The sequence below is a fragment of the Oryctolagus cuniculus genome, chromosome 12 (genome assembly GCF_051225735.1).
Source record: "Oryctolagus cuniculus isolate XC-2025 breed Fujian yellow rabbit chromosome 12, ASM5122573v1, whole genome shotgun sequence".
NCBI classification, from domain to species: domain Eukaryota; kingdom Metazoa; phylum Chordata; class Mammalia; order Lagomorpha; family Leporidae; genus Oryctolagus; species Oryctolagus cuniculus.
The window spans coordinates 14,153,305-14,173,652 of NC_142878.1; the positions used below are offsets into that span (position 1 = coordinate 14,153,305).

General features: G+C 52.9%; 1 long non-coding RNA gene, 10 other non-coding genes and 2 pseudogenes across 13 annotated transcripts in view; all 13 read left to right on the forward strand.

Moving 5' to 3' along the window:
* LOC103351271 (uncharacterized) overlaps positions 1–20,348 on the forward strand; it is a 159,936-nt gene that overhangs the window by 43,033 nt on the left and 96,555 nt on the right. For 2 of the 3 annotated variants that reach the window (XR_016217280.1, XR_016217281.1), the window contains exons 10-21: positions 4,911–5,045; positions 7,145–7,217; positions 8,397–8,515; positions 9,879–9,968; positions 10,127–10,253; positions 10,640–10,684; positions 11,940–12,072; positions 14,994–15,116; positions 15,453–15,547; positions 18,560–18,688; positions 18,842–18,968; positions 19,378–19,422. This is a non-coding gene — a long non-coding RNA (uncharacterized LOC103351271). The remainder of the gene's footprint in view (positions 1–4,910; positions 5,046–7,144; positions 7,218–8,396; positions 8,516–9,878; positions 9,969–10,126; positions 10,254–10,639; positions 10,685–11,939; positions 12,073–14,993; positions 15,117–15,452; positions 15,548–18,559; positions 18,689–18,841; positions 18,969–19,377; positions 19,423–20,348) is intronic. The other variant, XR_016217279.1, reaches the window with a different exon arrangement.
* On the forward strand, positions 242–319 carry LOC127483975 (small nucleolar RNA SNORD115). Its single transcript, XR_007910766.1, has one exon. It is a non-coding gene; the product is annotated as a small nucleolar RNA SNORD115 (small nucleolar RNA).
* Positions 1,203–1,292, forward strand: LOC127483984 (small nucleolar RNA SNORD115; annotated as a pseudogene).
* LOC127483908 (small nucleolar RNA SNORD115) lies at positions 2,935–3,015 on the forward strand. The gene has a single exon (XR_007910699.1). It is a non-coding gene; the product is annotated as a small nucleolar RNA SNORD115 (small nucleolar RNA).
* On the forward strand, positions 5,117–5,195 carry LOC127483962 (small nucleolar RNA SNORD115). The gene has a single exon (XR_007910753.1). It is a non-coding gene; the product is annotated as a small nucleolar RNA SNORD115 (small nucleolar RNA).
* On the forward strand, positions 6,819–6,899 carry LOC127483967 (small nucleolar RNA SNORD115). The gene has a single exon (XR_007910758.1). It is a non-coding gene; the product is annotated as a small nucleolar RNA SNORD115 (small nucleolar RNA).
* Positions 8,587–8,667, forward strand: LOC127483921 (small nucleolar RNA SNORD115). Its single transcript, XR_007910712.1, has one exon. It is a non-coding gene; the product is annotated as a small nucleolar RNA SNORD115 (small nucleolar RNA).
* Positions 10,314–10,394, forward strand: LOC127483912 (small nucleolar RNA SNORD115). The gene has a single exon (XR_007910703.1). It is a non-coding gene; the product is annotated as a small nucleolar RNA SNORD115 (small nucleolar RNA).
* LOC127483959 (small nucleolar RNA SNORD115) lies at positions 12,144–12,222 on the forward strand. Its single transcript, XR_007910750.1, has one exon. It is a non-coding gene; the product is annotated as a small nucleolar RNA SNORD115 (small nucleolar RNA).
* LOC127483915 (small nucleolar RNA SNORD115) lies at positions 15,188–15,268 on the forward strand. Its single transcript, XR_007910706.1, has one exon. It is a non-coding gene; the product is annotated as a small nucleolar RNA SNORD115 (small nucleolar RNA).
* Positions 16,941–17,023, forward strand: LOC127483957 (small nucleolar RNA SNORD115). The gene has a single exon (XR_007910748.1). It is a non-coding gene; the product is annotated as a small nucleolar RNA SNORD115 (small nucleolar RNA).
* Positions 18,756–18,820, forward strand: LOC127483990 (small nucleolar RNA SNORD115; annotated as a pseudogene).
* LOC127483954 (small nucleolar RNA SNORD115) lies at positions 19,039–19,119 on the forward strand. Its single transcript, XR_007910745.1, has one exon. It is a non-coding gene; the product is annotated as a small nucleolar RNA SNORD115 (small nucleolar RNA).

Below are 20,348 nucleotides of genomic sequence, written 5' to 3' on the forward strand. Positions count from 1 at the left end.
GGCACATGCTGTCTCTTCATATTCAACCACATCCTTGTGCCATAGGTGATAGCAGAGGAAACACATGTAGGATTTAGTACCCCTAGGGTAAGGTCTGTGGTCAATACCCTAGTTGCCCATGAACTGGTGGTACCACTCAATTGGCAAAGGAATCAACCCAATGGCCCAAGGTAACCAATTCCATTTGTATTTTAGGGGTGGGATGGCACCAATGGGTTCCTGTGGTGTGATTCTTGGGATTGGGTCGATAATGAGAACTCATACTGTATCAAAAAGAGATGATGACTTAATCATATTTAATAGAATTATACTGACGCCCAACATAGTTACATTGGTGCAAGAGAACCTCAGGGTTTCCATGTGTCCTCCAAGGGAAGAAACCTATGGGATGGTGTCCTTGAGGCCCCCATGCAGGACCCAATCCCTGTATAGGAGCAGATGCTCCAGCAGGATTTACCCAAGCTTCTTCCTCCTTGAGCTTCATGTGTGCTCCACTCTGACTGAGTTGGGGGAAGTGCTATGGGCTCTTCCTTCAGTTCCTTTCATCTTCTTGTCTTCTTCAGTGTTGTGTACTGCCCAGCAGTTTACCCTTACATCCTAGTTCCCAGGTGAGTGCATGTGTCAGGGTGGGTCACTCAAAGAAATCCAGAGAGGTGGACCCACATAGACACAGGAACACTACCTCAGGCTGTGCTGTAGAGCAAGCTGTGTCTCTTTGGGCTCTGAGTTCCAGAATGTGTTGCTCAAACACATGGCCTGGTTTGGGGAACAACTAAGAAAGGCAAGGTTTGTAAGGGAGGGTTAACATGGGGTTAGTGCCCCCACTTAGAGTAGGTGGGCTGTAGTGGCTATGGATTGCCTTGCTGTTTTGGCCAGAAGTTTCAGAATCTAGGGCTGAGAATTGTGTGTAAGGGCAAGTTTAGATTCCCTATGAGGCCTGAGATGAGGGCAACAGTAAGGGAAGGAGGGAGATTTGGTGGGGAAGCAGGTTTTGCAGGTACCTGGCAGTCTGGGAGCTTCACATGGGTTATGAGGCTGTTGGAACAATGATTCAGGAGTATTCCAACCAGTGCCCAGTTATGGGTATGTCCAAGGCACCCTCAGTGTGAAACATTCTTGACTCCCCAAGGGAAGCCACTATGTCAGGGCTTTAGAAGTGGGACAGTATCAATGAGATCACGTGGTATGTGAGTCTGGGGGTTGGGTCGATAATGAGACCTCATACTGTCTTGATGAGAGATGATGAATCATCTAAACATGATGATCATGCTCAACAGGTTATGCTGAGGCCCAATTTAGTGACTGTGGTGCAAGAGGAGCCCAGGGTCCCCACATGCCTTCGAGGGCAAAGAGACCTGGGAATGGAGATGTTGAGGCCTCTAGACATGGATACAGTCCCCAGGGAGGAGCAACTGGTGTGTACTCCTTGCTGACTGAGTTGCAAGCCAAGCTGGGGGCTCCTTCATCAGTTCCTTTTGGCCCCTTGTCTCTTTCAGTGAGATGTGCTTCCTGACATCCCAGATGTTGGATGCTGAGGATCATTTGGTTTCTAAGGGAGATCTGGGGATCTGGGCGCATCACCTATCACTAGTGTAAGGAATAGACCTTGAATACGCAGGATAGCAGCCTTGGCAGTGCTCTAGAGCAAGCCATGCCCCTTTGGGTTATGAGGTCTAGAACGTCTTGCCCAACCACCTGGCCTGGTGCAGGAGCCAACTGAGGGTTGGCAATGGATCCTAAGGGAGTGTTCATGTATGGCCAGTGGGCTGCATTGGCTCTGTGTTGCCTTGCTGCTTTGGCTGGAATTGGGCAGATACTGGGGATCAGGCCTCTGTGCCAGGGCAGGACTCCCATTCCATAGGAGGCCCAGGTGGATGAACACACCCAGAAATGAGGGAGGTTTGGCAGGGAAGATGCTCTACAGATGCTTGGCTGCCTGGGAGTTTCACATGTGTCACAGGGTCACTGTAATCTATGATGCATTGCCCTGACAGTGGGGTTCTGACACCTAGAACACATATACAGTGGTGCCTGGGCATGCCCCCTCCCCAGTGTTTGCCTCATCCAGGGATTGGCATTAACTGTCACATGGGTGGTTTTGATCTGAGTTGAGCCTACTAAGGATTGCAGTTCCCCTTCTGGTCCCAGGATCCCACACCTCAATGGAATGCACGAGGGTTCCACAAATGAATGATCCATGGTCCAGGCTGATGCCCCTTCCTTTAGGATGTGTATCAGACTTTAGTAGGAAGGAAGAGACCATAGGAGGAAGGTGTCTGTGGGGTGTATATCCTGAGTTACCAGGATGTGGTGTGTGTACACAGCCTACACCTTAGCACCCAGATTGGACAGGGATGCCGTCTTGGTAGGACCAGGGCACCAAGAGTGTCTCCTTTGATGGATCTCATGCCATTAGTTCTCTGATACCAAGTCTGTGCAATCACTTTATTATCCTGCCTTGGTCCTAGACTGGACTCATCTTGGGTTAAGGAAGGAGCAGTTGGGTTAACCCTTCTGGCATGATGACCCAGCCTGAGTGGCCTGTTCTGGTCCATGAACCAACAGGCCCAGCAGTTTTCCAGCAAGGTGTGTGGAGCTTGCCAGAACCAAGACACCTACAGAGACTGCCTCCTGGAAAGCCTCACCTGGACTCATAGAGCCAAAGAACACTGGAAACAGTGCACTCTAGCTTGCCCCTGTTGTTTCCTCACACCCGAACCCCTCCCTAACCCAGAGATGATGTCAGCAGAGGAAGCCACCATGGAATCCAAACCCCATGGCAAGAACTATGGTCAAGGACCCAGCAGCCCATGAGCTGATAGTGCCAGCCACGATGGAGAAGCAATCATTCAAGACTGCCCAATGTAAGCCAATATATCTACATCCTATCAGGGGACAGCATCCAAGGTTTCCCATGGTGTGGGTTCTGGGACTGGGTCGATGATGAGACCTCATACTGTCTTGAAGAGAGATGATGACTTAAAAATCATGCTCAATAGGATTACACTGAGGCCCAGCCTAGTGACAGTGGTCAAGAGGACCCCAGAGTTTCTACATGCCTTCCAGGGCAGGAGACCCTGAGGACTGGAGATCTTGAGACCACCCCCCCAGGCCAGGACACAGTCCACAGGCATTAGCAGGTGCTTGTGCAGGATGTACCTAAGCACCATCTTCATGGGGCTTGGTTTGTGCTCTCTGCTGTCTGAGTGGCAGGGCCTCAGTGAAGGCTGCTTCCTCAGCAACTTTCATCCCCTTCTATCTTTCAGTGAGTAGAGTAGCACGGCAATGCACCCTTCCGAGCTGGGTCACAGGTGATGGTGATAGTAATGGGGCCTTCGTGGGGTTCACCTAACGCAAATCTCTGGTGTGGACCCATGGAGACACAGGAAGGGGCTTTGGACAGAGCTTCTTAGTGAGCTATTGCCTTTTGGGTTCTGAGGTCCAGAGTACCTTACCTTACCTGAACCCCAGCCTTGTGTGGGGATTCAGACAAGGAGTAGAAATGTTTCCTGAGGGAAGGTTCATATGGGGCCAGTGCTGCCACTCAGGCTAGGTGGTCCTCAGTTGCTCTGAGTTGTCTTGCTGGTGTGGAAGGAAGTGTCCAGACACTGGGGAATAAGACTCCTTGTGGGGAGGGCAGGTTTAAATTCAGTGGGGGCCTGGATGAAGGCACCAAGGAAATGAGAGATTTGAGGGGCAGAATAGCAGGTGACTGTCAGCTTGGGAACTTCAGGTGACAGGGCAGCTGGAACCTCAGACACAGGGAAGTTCAGGCACACCCATACCCACTGCTTGCCTATTCCAGGGCCTGGCATTTCTGGCATTGTGGGTGGCCTTGGTGTGTGTTGGTCCTATCAAGGGTGCCAGGGCCCATCCTGGTCAAGAGCTCATACTGCCCCATGGGAGGCATCAAGGCAACATGGTAGGGGTTGGCTATGGTCCAGCCTAATGCTCATACACTGTCTTTGGAATGTGAACAGGAATGAGTTGAGCAGCAACCACAAGAGGAAGGTGTATCCTAGAAACACGGCATGAACTCTGGGAATACAGTATGTGCACATAGCCTAAGACCTCAGTTCCTGGGCTTGGATGATGATGTCTTGTTGTTAGGCCCAGGACCCCATGGAGGCCTCCTTGGGTGTCTTGTTCAACTGGTCCTCAGTCCAATTATATGCTAGGGCTTGATTGTCCAGCCCAGGTGCAAACCAAAACCTTGGTCCTGGGGTCAGAGTAGATCAGTGAAGGATGATAACCTGTGACCAAGAGGCCCAGCTGTTCTTGAGAAAGGTGGAGAGAACTTACCTGACCCCGCTATGCTTACAGGGGTAGAATTCTGGGAAGACTAAAAAGGGAAGATGGGGCCAAGGCATGCTCTAGAACCAGTGTACCCAGACGTGCCCCTGCTGTCTGTTTATACCCACCCTCTCCATGTCCCACAGATAATATCACCAGAGGAAGACTTCCTGGGTTCCAATATATGGGGGCAAGGGCTGTGGTGAAGGCCCAGCAGCCTATGAGATGGTGCTGACAGCACTGTTGGACAAGCCACATGGGTACCAGGTGACTAGATGCAGAAGATTATGGGGCCTCTGCAGTAAAACTGCACAATTCTATGCTACCACTTAATTTTCTCTCCCTGATTTTGGCAAGATCCTGGGTATTGGAATCAGGAAGGAGCTTTGGGAGAATCTGTTTCATATAGGGAAGTTGGGCCCGAATACTCCTCTCTGGACTAGTGACCAGTAGTATCAACATTTCTTTGGCAAGGTGGCAGAGCTTCTCTGACTCCACCACACCTATAAGGGTGGCCTCCTGGGAAGCCTCACCTTGGCTGAAGGCATTCAAGCATGCTCTGGAGCCAATGAACCCTAGCTTGCCCCTGCTGTGCATTCACAACCTCTTCCTCCCAGTCCCACAGATATGTCACCAGAGGAAGCCTGCATGTGTTCCAGTGCCCCAGAGACAAAGGTGGCGGTCAAGACCCAGCATCCCACGAGCGGGTACTACCAGCTCCATTGGAAATGGATATGTTCACAAGAGCCCAGGTAAGCCAATCCATCTGGGCCCTGGAGGTGGGACATCAGCAAGGGCTTCCCATGGTTTGGTTCCTGAGGTTGGGTTGTTGATGAGAACTCATACTGTCTCAAAGAGATGATGACTTAAAAATCATCTTCAATAGGATTATGCTGAGGCCCAGTCTAGTGACAGTGGTGTAAGAGAACCTTGTGGTAACCAGGTGCCTTCCGGGGGAGGTGACCATGGGGGCTAGAGACCTCGAGGCCCTCAGGCAAGGACGTGATCTGCAGGCAGGACTGGTTGCTGTGCAGTCTTCTCCAACCGTCTTTCAGTAGGATGAGCTGCCCAGTAGAACACCATTGACCCCTCTAGGTGAGTGAATAGAGGATGTCATTGGGCCTGTGTAGGGCAGAAGGTGTTCTGGGTGGGTTACAGTACGTGTGTCTGCTATTTGGAACCACATAGACCCAGGAAGATAGCTTTAAGCCATGCTCCTGGGTGAGCTATGCCTCATTAAGCTCTGAGGTGCAGATAAACTTACTTGAAAATATTGCCTGTTAAGGGGGCCAAGAGAGGAATGCAAAGGGTTCCTGAGAGAGAGGTCACATGGGCCCTCTGCCACCACTCTTCCTAAGTGGGTTGAAGCAGCTCTGAGGAAATGTGGGTGAGCATTTAGGATGAGGCCACAGAGGGAGGGCAGGGATGAGATTCACAAGGAGACCCAGGCTGAGAACCATACAAAAGCAATGAGGGAGGTTTGGCAGAATAACAGGCTCTGGAGGTCCCTAGCAGCCTGAGAGTTTTACGTGGGTCACAGAGCCATTGTAGCCATGATTCAGGGACACTCCAGCAGGTGCCTATTTGGGGGGTGCTGACACATGGTCCGTTGTACCTGCAGAGTGGTGCCAAGGCATGCCGCATCCCTGCTGCTTGCCTCTTCTAGGGGCTGACATTCCCAGGCCACATGGGTTGGCTTTGGAATGAGTTGAGCCCACAAAGGATGAGAGGGCCCCACCTGGGCCTTGGATCCTGCTCCTCCATGGGAGGCACCAAGGCTGCACAGTGGGAGTTGCCCACGGCCTGCCCTCTGCCCATACCCCATTGTTGGGACGTGCTTGGGACTGAGGTGGGCAGCAAACATAAGAGGATGGGGTCTCTGTGGGGCCCAGCCTGACCTCTCAGGATACAGTGTGTTCAGGCAGCCTGCAACCTGAGGGTCTGGGCCTGTGAGGTGACACTGTTGGTTGGCCCAGGGTCCCACAGTGGCCTTCCTTGGGTATCTCTCATGGGAATGGAGACTTGATGCTTGAATCAGGCCACTCTTTGCTTGTCTAGTTCTTGACTAGGACTTGAGTCTAAGGGGTGTGAAAGAGCAGTGGGGGTAGCCCCTTCTGGTAGGCCATCCTACCAAGTGTCCCTCTCTGTCACAGTGACCAAGAGGTCCAGCAAGTTTGGTGGAGCTTGCCTGACCCACCATGCCCACATGGGTGGGCTCTTGGGAAGCCACACCTGGGCCCACATGGTCAAAGCATGCTCTGGAGCCAGTGATTCCTAGCCTGCTCCTGTCCTCTGTTCACACTCATTCCCCTCCCTGTCCCATAGATGATGTCACCAAAGGAAGCACTGGTGGGGTTCGATATCCCAGGGGCAATGGCTGTAGTCAAGGCCCTAGGGGCCCATGAGCTGGTGGTACCAGCTCCACTGGTGAAGAAAGCATCCCTAACTCCCCTATGTAAGCCAATCCATTAGGCCCTAGAGAGGGGAATATGCCAATGAGATCCTATGGTATGGTTCCTGGAGTTGGATCTGTGATGAGACCTCATACTATCTCAAAGAAAGTTGACAACATAAAAATCATGCTTAATAGGATTACACTGAGACCCAGCCTAGTGACAGCAGTACAAGAGGATCCCATGGCACACATGTGCCTACCAGGGCAGGAGACCCTGCAGACTGGAGTCATTGAGATCCCAGGCTGGTATACAGTCCCCAGGGAGTATCAGCTGCTCCTGCAGGATCCACTCAAGCTTCTTCCTCCTTGGGCTTTATGCTCCCTTTTGGTCGAGTTGTGTTCTGTGCTGAGGGCTCCTTCTTCAGCTCCTATTGTCCTCTATTCTCTTTCAATGAGATGTGTGCTGCCCTGTGTCCTGGTGAATGGATGCTGAGGATCACTTGGCCTCTGCAGGGATCTGGAGGCCTGGGTGAGTTACCTGTCATGAACATAAGGAGTGGACTCATGGACACACAGGATGGCAGCATCATGAAGTGCTCCAGAGCAAGCTATTCCCCCTTTGAGCTCTGAGGTCTAGAATACCTTACCCAAACCTTTGGCTTGGTGTAAGGGACAACTGAGGATTGGCAATAGATCCTGGGGGAGGGTTCATGTGTGGTCAGTAGCCCCACTTGTCTTTGGTGGGCTGCAGTGGCTCTGGGTTGACTGTTTTGAGATTGGGCAGGTATTGGGTGTCAGGCCTCTGCTGGCTTCAGACTTGGATTCCATAGGTGGCCTGGATAGACAACCACACCAAAAAATGACAGTTTCATGTGGAAGCATGCTTTGAAGGTGCCTGATAGTCTGGGAACTTCACTTGTGTTCTGGGGTCACTGCATCCTAGGACGGAGGACCCTCAGGCATTTCTCAGTCAGGGAGATTCTGGCACCAACCCAGGGAACCTGTATAGTGATGTCTGACATGCCCCATACCCTATGCTTGTGTTCCCTTTCACATGAATGGGATTTCCTCTGTGTGGAGCCTACTAAAAATGCAAGGGCCCCTCCTGGTCCTGGGCTCCCACTCTTCCATTGGATGCATCATGACCACACTAATGAATGATCCACAGTCCAGGCTGATGCCCCTTTCCCATCTTTGGGATGTGTACAGGACTCAGTGTGCAGAGACCATAAGAAGAAGATGTCTCCAAGGTGCATATCCTAAGCTCCCAGGATGCAATGGGTGTACACACAGCCTATACCTTAGTGCCCAGAGTGGATGGGGATGCCATGTTGGTTGGAGTGGGGCCCAAGTGGTGTCTCCTTTAATGGGTCTCATATCACCCATCCTCTGAATCCAAGTTTGTGCCAGTGCTTTCTTGTTTAGTCCAGGTCCTGGTCCTGACTTGGGCTCAAAGGTAAAGGAAGGAGCAGTGGGATTATCCACTTCCAGCATGGCAACCCAGCCTGAGTTTCCCTCTCCAGCCCGGTGGGTAACAGGCGCAACAGTTTTCCATCAATTTTGGCGGGGCTTGCCAAACCAAGATGCCTACAGGGACAGCCTCAGGGAAGCCTCACCTGAGCCAATGAAAACAAAGCATGCTCTGTAACCAGTGCACCCTAGTCTGCCCTACTATCTGTTCACACCCATCCACATCCCTATCTCACAGATAATGACAGCAAAGGAAGAACCCTGGGGTCCAGGGCTCAGAAGGCAAGGGTGTGGTCAAGGCGTAGCACCCCAAGAACTGATGGTACCAACTCTGTTGCCAAAGTAATTGTTGTTCTGGTAAGCCAATCTCTCTGGGCCCTGAAGGTGGGATGGCACCAGGGACTTCCCATGGTGTAGTTTCTGGGGTTGGGTCAATGATGAGACCTCATACTATCTCGAAGAGAGATGATGACTTAAAAATCATGCTCAATAGGATTACACTGAGGCCCAGCCTGGAGGCAGTGGTGCAAGGGGAATTTGGGGTAACCAGGTGCTTTCCAGGATAGAAGACACTGGGGACTGGATGCAGTCTGCAGGCACGAATGAGTGTTTGAGCAGGATGTACCCAAGCTCTATCTTTCTTGAGCTTGGTATGTGCTCCCCACTGTCTGAGACTGGGTCCACACTAGGCCCTCCTTCCTCAGATCCTGTTGTCCTCTTTAGTCTTTCAGTGAGTAGAGTATCCTGGCAGGGCACCCTTTTGACCCTGGTCCCAGGTGAGTGGATGGTGGTAGTAATGGGGTATATGTGTAGCAGCTGGTGGTCTGGGTGGGTCAACAGATACTAACCTCAGGGGTAGACCCATGGAGACACAGGAAAGCAGACTCAGGCAGTGCTCCTGAGTGAGCTGTGTCCCTTTGGGCTCTGCGGATCAGAATGCTGTACCTGAACTCCTGCCTTGTATAGGGAAATATTTACCAAGAGAGGATTCATGTGGTGCCAGTGTTAGCCTCGGTGGGCCTCAGTGGCTCGGGGTTGCCTTGCTGGTGTGGCCAAAAGTGGGGAGACACTGAGGAACCAGCCTCTGTGAGAAGGCAAGTTCTGGATTCAGTGGAGGTCTGGGCCAAAGACAACAAAGCAGGGAGGGAAGCTTAGAAGGTCAGGAACTATATAGATCGCTATCAGCCTGGGAGCTTCAGATGGGTGGCCAGGCCACTGGAGCCTAAGACAAAGGGATGATCGTGTTGCTGCCCATTCAAGGGGTGCCACCACAAGTGCCATGCTACCTGTATGGTGGTACCAGGCATTCTCTGCCCCATAGCTTACCTCGTCTAAAGGCTGCCATTCTCAAGCCACATGGGTGGTCTTGAATTGAGCTGAACCCAGAAAAGATGGTAGGGTCCCTCTTGGACTGGGATCTCACTGCCCCACTGGAGGCACCAAGGCCCCACAGTAGGGGTGGGTCATGGTCCAATCTAATGCCTGTATCCTATCTTTGGGATGTGTACAGGACTGACTTGGGCAGTGCCCACAGGAAGAAGGTGTATCTTGGAAGCACAGAGGGAACTCTGGGATAGTGTGTGTATGTAGCTTAGACCTAAGCACCCAGGCCTGGACAGTGATCACTTGTTGTTAGGCCTAGGGACCTATGGGGCCTCCCTGGGTGTGTATGGTTCAAGCACTTCTCATGCTAATTCCCTGCCATTTCTTGGTTGTCCAGCCCACGTCCCAGCCAGAACCTGAGTCCTGGGGTCGGGAGGGAGCAGTGAAGGATGCTGGCCCAGCTACCAACAGGCCCAGCAGTTCTCTGGTAAGGTGGGCAGAGCTAGCCCAGTATCATCATGCCTACAGAGTTAGTATCCTGGAAGGACTCGCCAGAGCCAATGATGTCAAAGCACAATCTTATAACAGTGTACCCAGAAGTTTCCCCTGCTGTCTGTTCATTCCCAGACCCTCTCTGTCCCACAGATGGTATCAACAGAGGAAGCCCCTTGGATTCCAGTTACCTGAATCCAAGGCTATGGTCAAGGCCCCAAAGGCAATGAACTGGTACTGCCAGTCATGTTGGACATGACAACGACCAGGACTGCCCATGGTAAGCCAATCTACCCGGGCCCTGAAACTGATATGGTGCCATGGGGTAGTTCCCAGGGTTGGGTCGATGATGAGACCTCATACTGTCTCGAAGAGAGATGATGACTTAAAAATCATGCTCAATAGGATTACGCTGAGGCCCAGCCTAGTGACAATGGTGCAAGAGGACCCTGGGGCTTCCATATGCCTGCCAAGGGAAGAGACCATGGGGACTGGAGACCTTGAGGCCCATAGGCCAGGACACAGTCCTCAGGCAGGAGTGACTGCTCTAGCATGATTCATCCAAGCTTCTTCCTCCTTAAGCTTGGTGTGTGGTCCCCTCTGACTGACTTACAGGCCATGCTATGGGCTCTTTCTTCAGCTCCTTTCATCCTCTGTCTCCCTCAGTGCGCTGTGCTTCCTGGCAGTTCACCCTCATGGCACAAGTGCCAGGTAAGTTCATGGCTGGGGTCATGGGGCCTCTGTGAGGGAGCTGGGTATCAAGGCAGGCCACCAAATGAAGCCTGAAGGGTAGAACCACAGATAGACAGGAAGGCAGCCTTAGGCAGTGCTCCAAAGTGAGCTCTTAACCTTTGGGCTCTCAGGTCCAGAATGCCTTCCCCAAGTCCCTAGCCTGGTTTGGTGGCCAACTAAGGGATGGCAATGGTTCTTGGCCAATGTTCAAGTTTAGCCAATGTCCCCATTTGTCCTAGGTGGGCCTGCAGGAGCTCTGTGTTGCTCTGCTGGTTTGGCCAGAAGTTGGTGGACACTTGGGGTCAGGCCTCTGTGGGCAGAAGGGGCTTATTTTCCCTAGGAGGCCTGAGATAAGTACCATAGCAAGGCAAGGAGGAAGGTTTTCTGGGTCAGCAGGCTCTACAGGTGCCTGGCAGTCTGGGAGCTTTAGATGGGTAGTGGAACTGCTGGAGCCCTGATTCAGGGACATGCCACCCAATGCCTGGTCAGAGGATTGCCATACCTGGTCCAGGGTACCTGCATAGTGGTGCCAGGCATATCCCATCTCTGCTGCATATCTTTTCTAGGGGCTGGCCTTTGCAGGCTATGTGGGTGGGCTTTAGATTGAGTTGAGCCCAGCAAGGATGCCAAGGCCCTCCTGTAGCCCAATTCCTACTCCTCCAGGGGAGGCAACAAGACCCCAATGTAGGGATGGGCCGTGGTCTAGTCTGATGCTGGTACCCCATCTTTGGGATATGTATGGGACTTTGAATGGCAGTGACCACAGGAGGAAAATATCTCCAAAGGGTAGTTCCTGTGCTCTAGGAATCAAATGTGTGCATGCCAGCTGCATTTGAGAACCTGGGCTTGTACAGTGACACCTGTTGTTAGGCCCAGTGCATTACCAGGGCCTCCTTGGGTGTGTCTCATGTGAGCAGACCTCTGAACTCAATTGGGTGTCATCACTTAGTTGTCCAACCTGGGTACTGGCTGGAACCTAGGTACTGGGGTCAGAAAGGAGCTTTAGGGGAAGCTGTTTCCAGTAGGGCAACCTAGTCCAAGTAACTCTTTCTGGACCAGTGGACAACAGGCGCAGCAGTTCTTGGGCTAGGTATGTGGAGTTTGTCTGGCTCGACCACACCTACAGGGGTGGCTTCCTGGGAAGCCATACTTGGGCCGATGGAGCCAATGCATGCTCTGGAACAAAGGCACCCTAGCCTGCCCCTGCTGTGTTTTCACACCTCCCTCCTCCCAGTCCCACAGATGTCACCAGTGGAAACCCTGCTAGGGTACCAGTGCCCAACAAAAGGACTGTGGTCAAGGGCCCTGTGGCCCATGAGCTGGGGTGCCAGCCATGTTGGAGAAGGAAACATCCATGACTGCCCAAGGTAAGACAATCAATCCAGGCTCTGGATGTAGCATGGTGCCTTGTGCTTCCCGCAGGGTGGTCCCTGAGGTTGGGTCGACGATGAGACTTCATGATGTCTCGAGGAGATGATGGCTTAAAAATCATGCTCAATAGGATTACACTGAGACCCAGCATAGAGACAGTGGTGCAAGAGTACCCCAGGGTACCCATGTGCCTTCTAGGGTACCCGGGGGGATGGAGACCTCAAGGCCATCCAGGCCAGGATGCGGTCTGCAGCAGGAACAGCTAATCGTTAAGGATTCACACAAGCTATTTCTTCATTGGGCTTGGTGTATTTTCTCCACTGTACAAGTTGCTGGGCTGCATTGTGGGGGGGCTCCTCCCTCAGCTCCTGTCTGCCCCTTCTATCTTTCACTGAGAAGAGATTCCAGGAGGAGCACCCTTGGACCATGGGTTCTAGATGAGTGAATGGAGAGTGTCATTGGGCCTGTGTGGGACAGCAGATTGTCTGGATGGATCACCTGACATGAGCCTGATGGGTGGAACCACAGAGACCCAGGGAGATAGCCTCCAGCCATGTTCCTGGGTGAGCTATGTCTCCTTGCGCTCTGAGGTGCATATCAACTTACCTGAACCCCTGCCATGCTGAGAGGGCCAAGCGAGGAATTAAAACACTCCCTGGGGGAGGGGTCGTGTGAAGCCAGTGTCGCTACTTGAACAAGGTGGGTTACAGTAGCTCTATATTGCCTTGCTGGTGTGTGAAGAAGTGAGTAGTTACTGGGGATCAAGCCCCTGAGCAGCAGTAGGGCTCAGATTCACAAGGAGACACAGGCTGAGGAACAGGCCAAGACAGTAAGGGAGGTTTTGTTGGTACAGCCCCCAGTGCAGCTTCTCAACTTGGAAAGTGGTGAGCACACACCAAGACCAAGGAATATGGGGCTTGGTACATCCTGCACAAGCGACTGCTCAGTCCTGCCTCTCCTGAGGAACAGAAACAGTTCCTGAGGAGGGTTCATGAGGGGCCATGCTACCTGTCAGCCTAGGTGGGCTGTAGTGGCTCTGCATTATCTTGCTGGTTTGGCCAGAAGTGGGTGCACACAGGGTAAGCCTCTGTTGGGGTGGGGCACAGATTCATTTTAAGGCCCAGGCTTAGGACCACACCAAGGCAGGGAGATATTTGGCAGGGCAACCAGCTCTGCAGGTACCTGGGAGCTTTATGTGGGCCATGGTTCCGCTGGAGCCTAGGCTGCAGGGATGCTGTGGCCTGTGCCTGGTAAGGGAGGTGCTGACACATGGCCCATGGTGCATACAGGGTGGCACCAAGCATACCCTATCCTCTCTGCTTGCTTGGTCCAGGGGCTGGCATTTGTGGACCATATGGTTGGCCTTCGGACTGAGTCGAGCCTAGCAACAATGCCAGTGTACCTCTTGGGCCCAGGCTCCTGCTCCTCCATGGGAGGCCCCAAGACTCCATGGGAGGAAAGGGCCATGGTCCAGCCCGATTTCCTTATCTCATCTTTGGAATATGTAGGGGACTTAGGTGAACAGTGGTCATAGAAAGATGATGTCTCTGTGGGGCAAAGCCTGAGCTCTCAGGATCCAGTGTGTTGATGAAGCCTGTACCTCTTGGTCACTGTGACAGACAGGCCTACTCAAGCAGCATTGTCCTGATGGAAACACCTCTATGGTGACACCATGTTGGTTGTCCAGGGCCCGGGCTGATGAGGAGGGGTACTCCTTGGGTATGTCTCATGGAACCAGAACTCCGATGCTTAGGCCAAGCCATTGCTTGCTTGTCCAGTCCAGTTCCAGGCCATAACCTGGGTTTCAGGGGCAGGAAGAAGCATTAGGAGAAGCTGCTTCCATCAGGACAATGCTGCTTGAGTAGGCCTGTCTGTCATAGTGACCAAGAGGCCCAGCAGTTTTCAGGAAGTTCAGCAGAGCTTGCCTGACCCACAGTGCCTATGTGGGTGAGCTCCTGGGAAGTCTCACCTGGGGCAGTGGGGCCAAGCATGCTCTGGAGCCTGTGTATACTAGTCTGCCTCTGTTGTCTGTTCACACCCATTCACCTACCTGTCCTACAGATAAGGGAGGTTTGGCACAGCAGTGGGCTCTGCTGGTACCTGGCAGCCAGGAAGCTTCATGTGTGTTATGGAGTCGCTGTATCCTAGGATACAGGACCTTCAGACAGACCCTAGTCGGGTGAATTCTGACATTCAGACCAGAGCACCTGCACGGTGGTGCCAGGCTCCATCCCCAGGGTGTGCTTCATTCTGGAGATGGTGTTCCCTATCATGTGGGTGAGCTTTGGACTGAGTTGAGCCTATTAAGGATGTCAAGGTCCTTCCTGGACCTGGGCTCCCACTCCTCCATGGGATGCACCAAGTCCCCATGAACGAATGATTCATGAAGTGGATAAATGACCCTTTGTCATCTTTGAGATCTGTACAGGACTGTGGTGTAGACCATAAGAGGAAGGTGTCTCCAGTGTACACAGCCAGAGTTCCTGGGATGCAATGCCTGTACACTGCCTACAGTTTAGCAGCAAGGCAAGGATGAGGATGCCATGTTGGTAGGCACAGGGCCCTACTGGGGCCTCCTTTGAGCCTCTCTTGCCAGAGGTCCTGTGATTCTAAGTCTGCCAGCACTTTCTTATATAGCCCAGGTCCCTATCAAACTTGGGCTCAGGGGAAGGAAGGAGCAGTGCAGGTAGCCATTCCTAGCACAGTGACCCAACCTGAGTGGCCCTCTCTGGTTCAATGTCCAAAAGGCCCAGCAGTTTGCGGCAAGGTGTGTGGAGCTTTCCTGAACCAATATGACCACAGGGATAGTATCCTGGGAAGCCTCACCTGTGCCAATGTAGTCAAAGGTCACTCTGGAACCAGTACACCCTACCCTGCCCCTGTGTCCGTTCATACACACCCCTTACCTGTCCCACAGGTGATGTCAGCAGAGGAAGCCACGTGAGGTCCAAACCCCATGCAATGGATCTGTTCAGCGACTAGTGATCCACCAGCTGGTGGTGTTAGTCATTGGAAATGGAAACTTCTAGGACTGCGCAAGGTAAGCCAATCCTCCCAGGCCCCATCGGTGGGATGGCTCCCAGGGCTTCCTGGGGTGTGGTTCCTGGGGTTGGGTCAATGATGAGACCTCACACTGTCTTGAAGAGAGATGATGACTTAAAAATCATGCTCAATAGGATTACACTGAGGCCCAGCCTAGTGGCAGTGGTACAAGAGGACTTTGGGGGTGACCAGGTGCCTTCCTGGGGAGGAGACCCTGGGTACTGGAGACCTCACAGACCAGGATACAATGCCCAGACTGGGGTGACTGCTCTTACAGAATGCACCCAAGCTCCATCTTGAGCTTGATGTATGCTCCCCACTGTCTGAGTTTCAGGACCATGCTTGGGACTCCTTCTTCACTTCCTTTATCCCCTTCTGTCTTACTGTGAGAGGAGCTGCACAACAGGGCATTTTTTGCCCAGTTTCCAGGTGAGTGTATGGAGGGTGTCAGTGGGCTTGTGTGGGGCAGTAGGGGTTTCGGAGAGAGACCCCTGAAGTGAGCCTGATGCATCAACCCATGGAGACACAGTAAAGCAGCCTTGGTCCGAGTTCCTGAGTGAGCTGTGTCCCTTTGGGCTGTGAGGTCCAGAATGCCTTTCCTGAACCTCTGGCCTGTTGTGAGGGCAGAGCAAGGAATGGAAATTATTCCTAGTGTGAGGATTGATGTGGAGCCCATGCTCTCACTTTTCACAGATGGGCTGGAGTGGCTCACGATTGCCTTGCTGGTATGGCCAATGTGGGTGGGCAGTGGGGATAAGACCTCTCTGCAGGGGCAGCTCTCAGATTCCATAGAAGGTCCAGACTGAGGACCACACTGTGGCACTGAGGGAGTTTTGGTAAGGCAGACAGTTCTGCAGGTGTCTGGCAGCTTGGGAGCTTCACATGCATCGCAAGGCATGGGACCCTAGTGGGCATGGTGCTCCAGCCAGTTCCTGGTCAAGGCAGTGGTGACAACCTGGCCAGGGCACTTGTATAGTGCTGCCCACCATGCCCACCAATGGTACCATTTCATCCAGGAGCTGGCTTTCCCTTGCCACATGGGGACTCTTTAGACAGAGTTGAGCCCAGCAAGGATGCCATTTACCCTCCTGGATTCAGGCTCCTGTCATCCATAGGAGGCACCAAGTCCCCATGACAGAAATGGGCCATGGTCCAGCCTGATACTGACACCCCCGCTTTGGAAAGTGTATGGCTCTGAGGTAGACAGTGATCAAAGGAAGGTGGTGTCTCATGGGGCAGAGCCTGAGCTCTCAGAATCCAGTGTGTTGATGCAGCCTGAACTGTTGTGCTTGCACTGTATGACAACACTGTGTTGATTGCCCAGGGCCCAGTGACAGCTTCCTAGTGTATGTCTCATAGAACTGGAACTCTGATTGTTAGGCTGGGGCATTGCTTGCTTGCCCAGTTCCCGACCAGGACCTGGGTCTCAGGGGCAGGAAGGATAGTTGGGGAAACTGCTACATTCAGGACATCCTGACAACCCTGCCTGAGTGGGCCCCCCTGTTACAGAGACCCACCATACCTACAGGGGCGGCCTCCTGGGAACCATCACCTGAGCCAATGGGGCTCAGTGTATCCTAGCCTACCCTGACAGTCTATTCACAACCATTGAACTCCCTGTCCCACAAAGTATGTTACCAGAGGAAGTAGCTATGGGGTCCAGTGCTGTGGGAACAAAGGCTGTGGTCAAGAGCCAAAGACCCATGAGCTGGCGGCTCCAGCCCCACTAATGAAAGAAATGTTCCAGAATCTCTGAGGTAAGTCAATCCATTGGGACACTAGATGTGGGTGGCATGAATAGGATCCTATGATATGGTTCCTTGGTTGCCGATGGTGAGACCTCATACTGTGTCAGAGAGAGATGATGACTTAAAAATCATGCTCAATAGGATTACGCTGAGGCCCAGCCTAGTGACAGTGGTGCAAGAGGACCTTGGGGTACCAGGTGCCTTCTGCAGGGAGGCCCTGGGGTTGGAGACCTCAATGCCCCTCAGGCAAGGATGCCACCCCCAGGTATGAGAGGCCGCTCATGCAGAAATTGCACAAGCTCTTTCCTTACTGGGCTTGGTGTGTGCTCCCCGCTGTACGAGTCACAGGGCTACGCTGGACGCTCCATCCTCAGTCCTTTCGGTCACTTTTGTCTTTCAGTGAGACAAGTTGCCAAGCGGGGCACCCTTGTACTTGTGGTGCTAGGAAAGAGGGTGTCATTAGGCCTGTGGGGGGGCAGCAGGGAGTCTTGGCAGGTCACCTGTCATGAGCCTGAGGGGTGTACTCGTGGAGACCCAGGAACACAGCCTCGGGCATGAGCTATGCAACTTTAAACTCCATGTTGCAGATCAACTTATGTGAAGCACTTATGTGGCCTGTTTAGAGGGGCAAAAGAGTAATGGAAATAGTTCCTGAGGGAGGTGTCACATGAGGCCAGTGTCATCACTTGGCCTAAGTGGGCTGCAGCCACTCTGGGTACCTTGCTGGTATGGACAGAAATGGGCAGACACTGGAGATCAGGACAATGAGTAGGGGCAAGGCTGAGATTCACTAAGGGACCTGAGCCAAGGACCACACTGAGGCAGCCAGGGACATTTGGCAGGGCAGCTGGCTCTGCAAGTGCCAGGCAGTCTGGGAGCTTTATGCAGTACTTAGGGCTGCTAGAACCTAGGCTGCAGGGAAGTTCAGCCTAATGCCCGGTAAATGGGGGGGGATGACACATGGGCCATAGTACCTGCTGAGTGGTGCCAAGCAGGCCCTTTCCTGCTACTTGCCTCATCCAGGGGCTGGAATCCGCATCCCACGTGGGAGGGCTTGGACTTAGTTGAGCCGAGCAGGGATGCTAGGACCCTTCTAGGTCCCAGGCTCCCACTCCTCCCTGGGAGACACTAAAGTCTCATGAAATAATGGGCCATGGTCCAGCCCTGTGTTTGACCCCATCTTTGAGATGTGTATAATTCTGAGGTGGGCAGTGACCATTAGAGGAAAGTGTTTCCAGGTTGCACAACATCAGCTCCTGGGATGCAGTGTTAGCACACAGTCTGCACCTGAATGACAGCCTTTACAAAAACACCATATTGGTTATCCCAGTGTCCCATGGTGGACTACTTGTGTATGTCTTGAGGGACCACAATTCTGATGCTTAGGCTAGGCCTTGCTCATTTGTCCATTTCAATTCCCAGTCAGGAACTGGGGTACTTGAAGGCAGGAAGAAGTGGTAGGGGAAGCACTTCCAGTAGGACGATCCTGCCCAACTGGCACTCTGTCCCAGTGTCCAAGAGTCCCAGGTGTTTGTGGGCAAGGTGGGCAGAACTTTCCCAACACTACCACACTCAGGGCTGGGTACCTGAAAAGTCTCACCTGGGCCTAAGGGGCCAAAGCATGCTCTGGAACCACTGTATCCTAGTCTGCCCCTGCTTTCTGTTCACCCCTGTCCCCTTCTCTGGCCCATAGATAATGTCACCAAAGGGAGCCCCCTTGAGGTCCAGTGCCCCTGTGCAAGGGCTATGGTCAAGGCCTCAGCAGCCCATGAGCTGATGGTGCCAGCCCTATTGACAGAGGAAGCATTCAGGACTGCCTATGGTAAGTCAATCCATCTGGGCCATGGGGAGTGGCATGAAGAGGTTAATGAGGCATGATTGTTGGACTTGGGTCGATGATGAGACCTCATACTATCTTGAAGAGAGATGATGACCATGCTATCTGTTCACACCCATTCACCTCCCTGTCCCACAGATGTTACCAGAGGAAGCTCCTATGGGGTCGAGTGCCCCAGGGACAAGGACTGTGGCCAAGGCCCCAGGGACCCATGAGCTGCTGGTTCCCAGACCACTGATGAAGGAAATACACCACAATCTCTGAGGTAAGTCAATCCATTGGGACACTACATGTGGGTGGCATGAATAGGATCCTATGATATGGTTCCTGGGGTTGGGTCGATGATGAGACCTCATATTGTGTCAGAGAGAGATGATGACTTAAAAATTGTGCTCAATAGGATTACAGTGAGGCACAGTGTAGTGACAGTGGTTCATGGATTGAGAGGACCCCAGTGTTCACACATGCTTTCCAGAGGAAAAGAACCTTTGAACTAGATATCTCAAGCCCTCCCCGACCCCAGGACAGAATGCAGTTCCCAGTCAGGAGCAGCTGCTCTTCTGGATCCACCAAGCTTCCTCTTCCTTGCACTTGGTGTGTACTACCCACTGGCCGAGTTCTGTGGCCATGCTGGGGGCTCCTTCTTCAGCTCCATTTCCCCCTATTTCTTTCAGTGAAATGAGCTGCCCAGTGGGTGACTCTCGAGTCCCAGGTCCCAGGTGAGTTGATGGAGGGGTCATGGGGCCTCTGTGGGGGAGCTGGATATCAGGGAGGGTCACCCAATGAAAGCCTAAGGCGTGGCCTAGGGAGACACAGAAGGAAGCCTTGGGCCACACTCCTGAGCAAGCTGTGCCCATGTTGGCTCTGAAGTCCGGAACAGCTTGCCTGAACATATGTCCTGGTGCTAGGCCCAAGTGAGGAATGGAAACAGTACCTGAGGGAGGGTTCATGAGGGGCCAGTGCTGCCCCTCAACCTAGGTGGTCTGTAGAGGCTCTGGGTTGCCCTGCTGCTTTGGCTGGAAGTGAGCACACACAGGATCAGGCCTGTGTATGCTGTGGGTCTTAGATTCAGTCAGAGGCCTGGCCTGAGGACCACAGCAAGGCAGGGAGAGAGGTTTGGTGTGGCAGCCAGTTCTGCTGGCACATGACCACTTGGAAGTTTCACATGGGTCACAGGGCCTTGGACCCTAGGCACATGAATGCTTTGGCTGATGCCAGATCAGGGGTTGCTGACAACTGGGCCTGGGAAACTTCAAGGTGGTGCCAAGCAGACCCCATATCCACCTCTTGCCTCATCCAGAAGATGGCATTCACTTGCTCCATATGTAAGACTTGGATCAAGTTCAGCCCAGCAATGATGCCAATGGCCCTCCTGGGCCTGGACTCCCACTCCTTCATGGGAGGCTTCAAGGATGCAAGTTGGTGGTAGGCCATACTCCAGCCTGATGCCAGCATCTTTTGGATATATACAGGACTGCAATGGGTAGTGATCATAGTAGGAAAGAGTTGCTGGGGCACAGCTTGAGATCCTGGGATCCACTGTGTGCATGCAGCCTGCACTGAGCACACTAGCTTGAAGGCAACACCATATTAGTAGGCCCAGGGTCCCCCAGGTCCTCTTTTTGTACATCTCTGCCACCAGTCC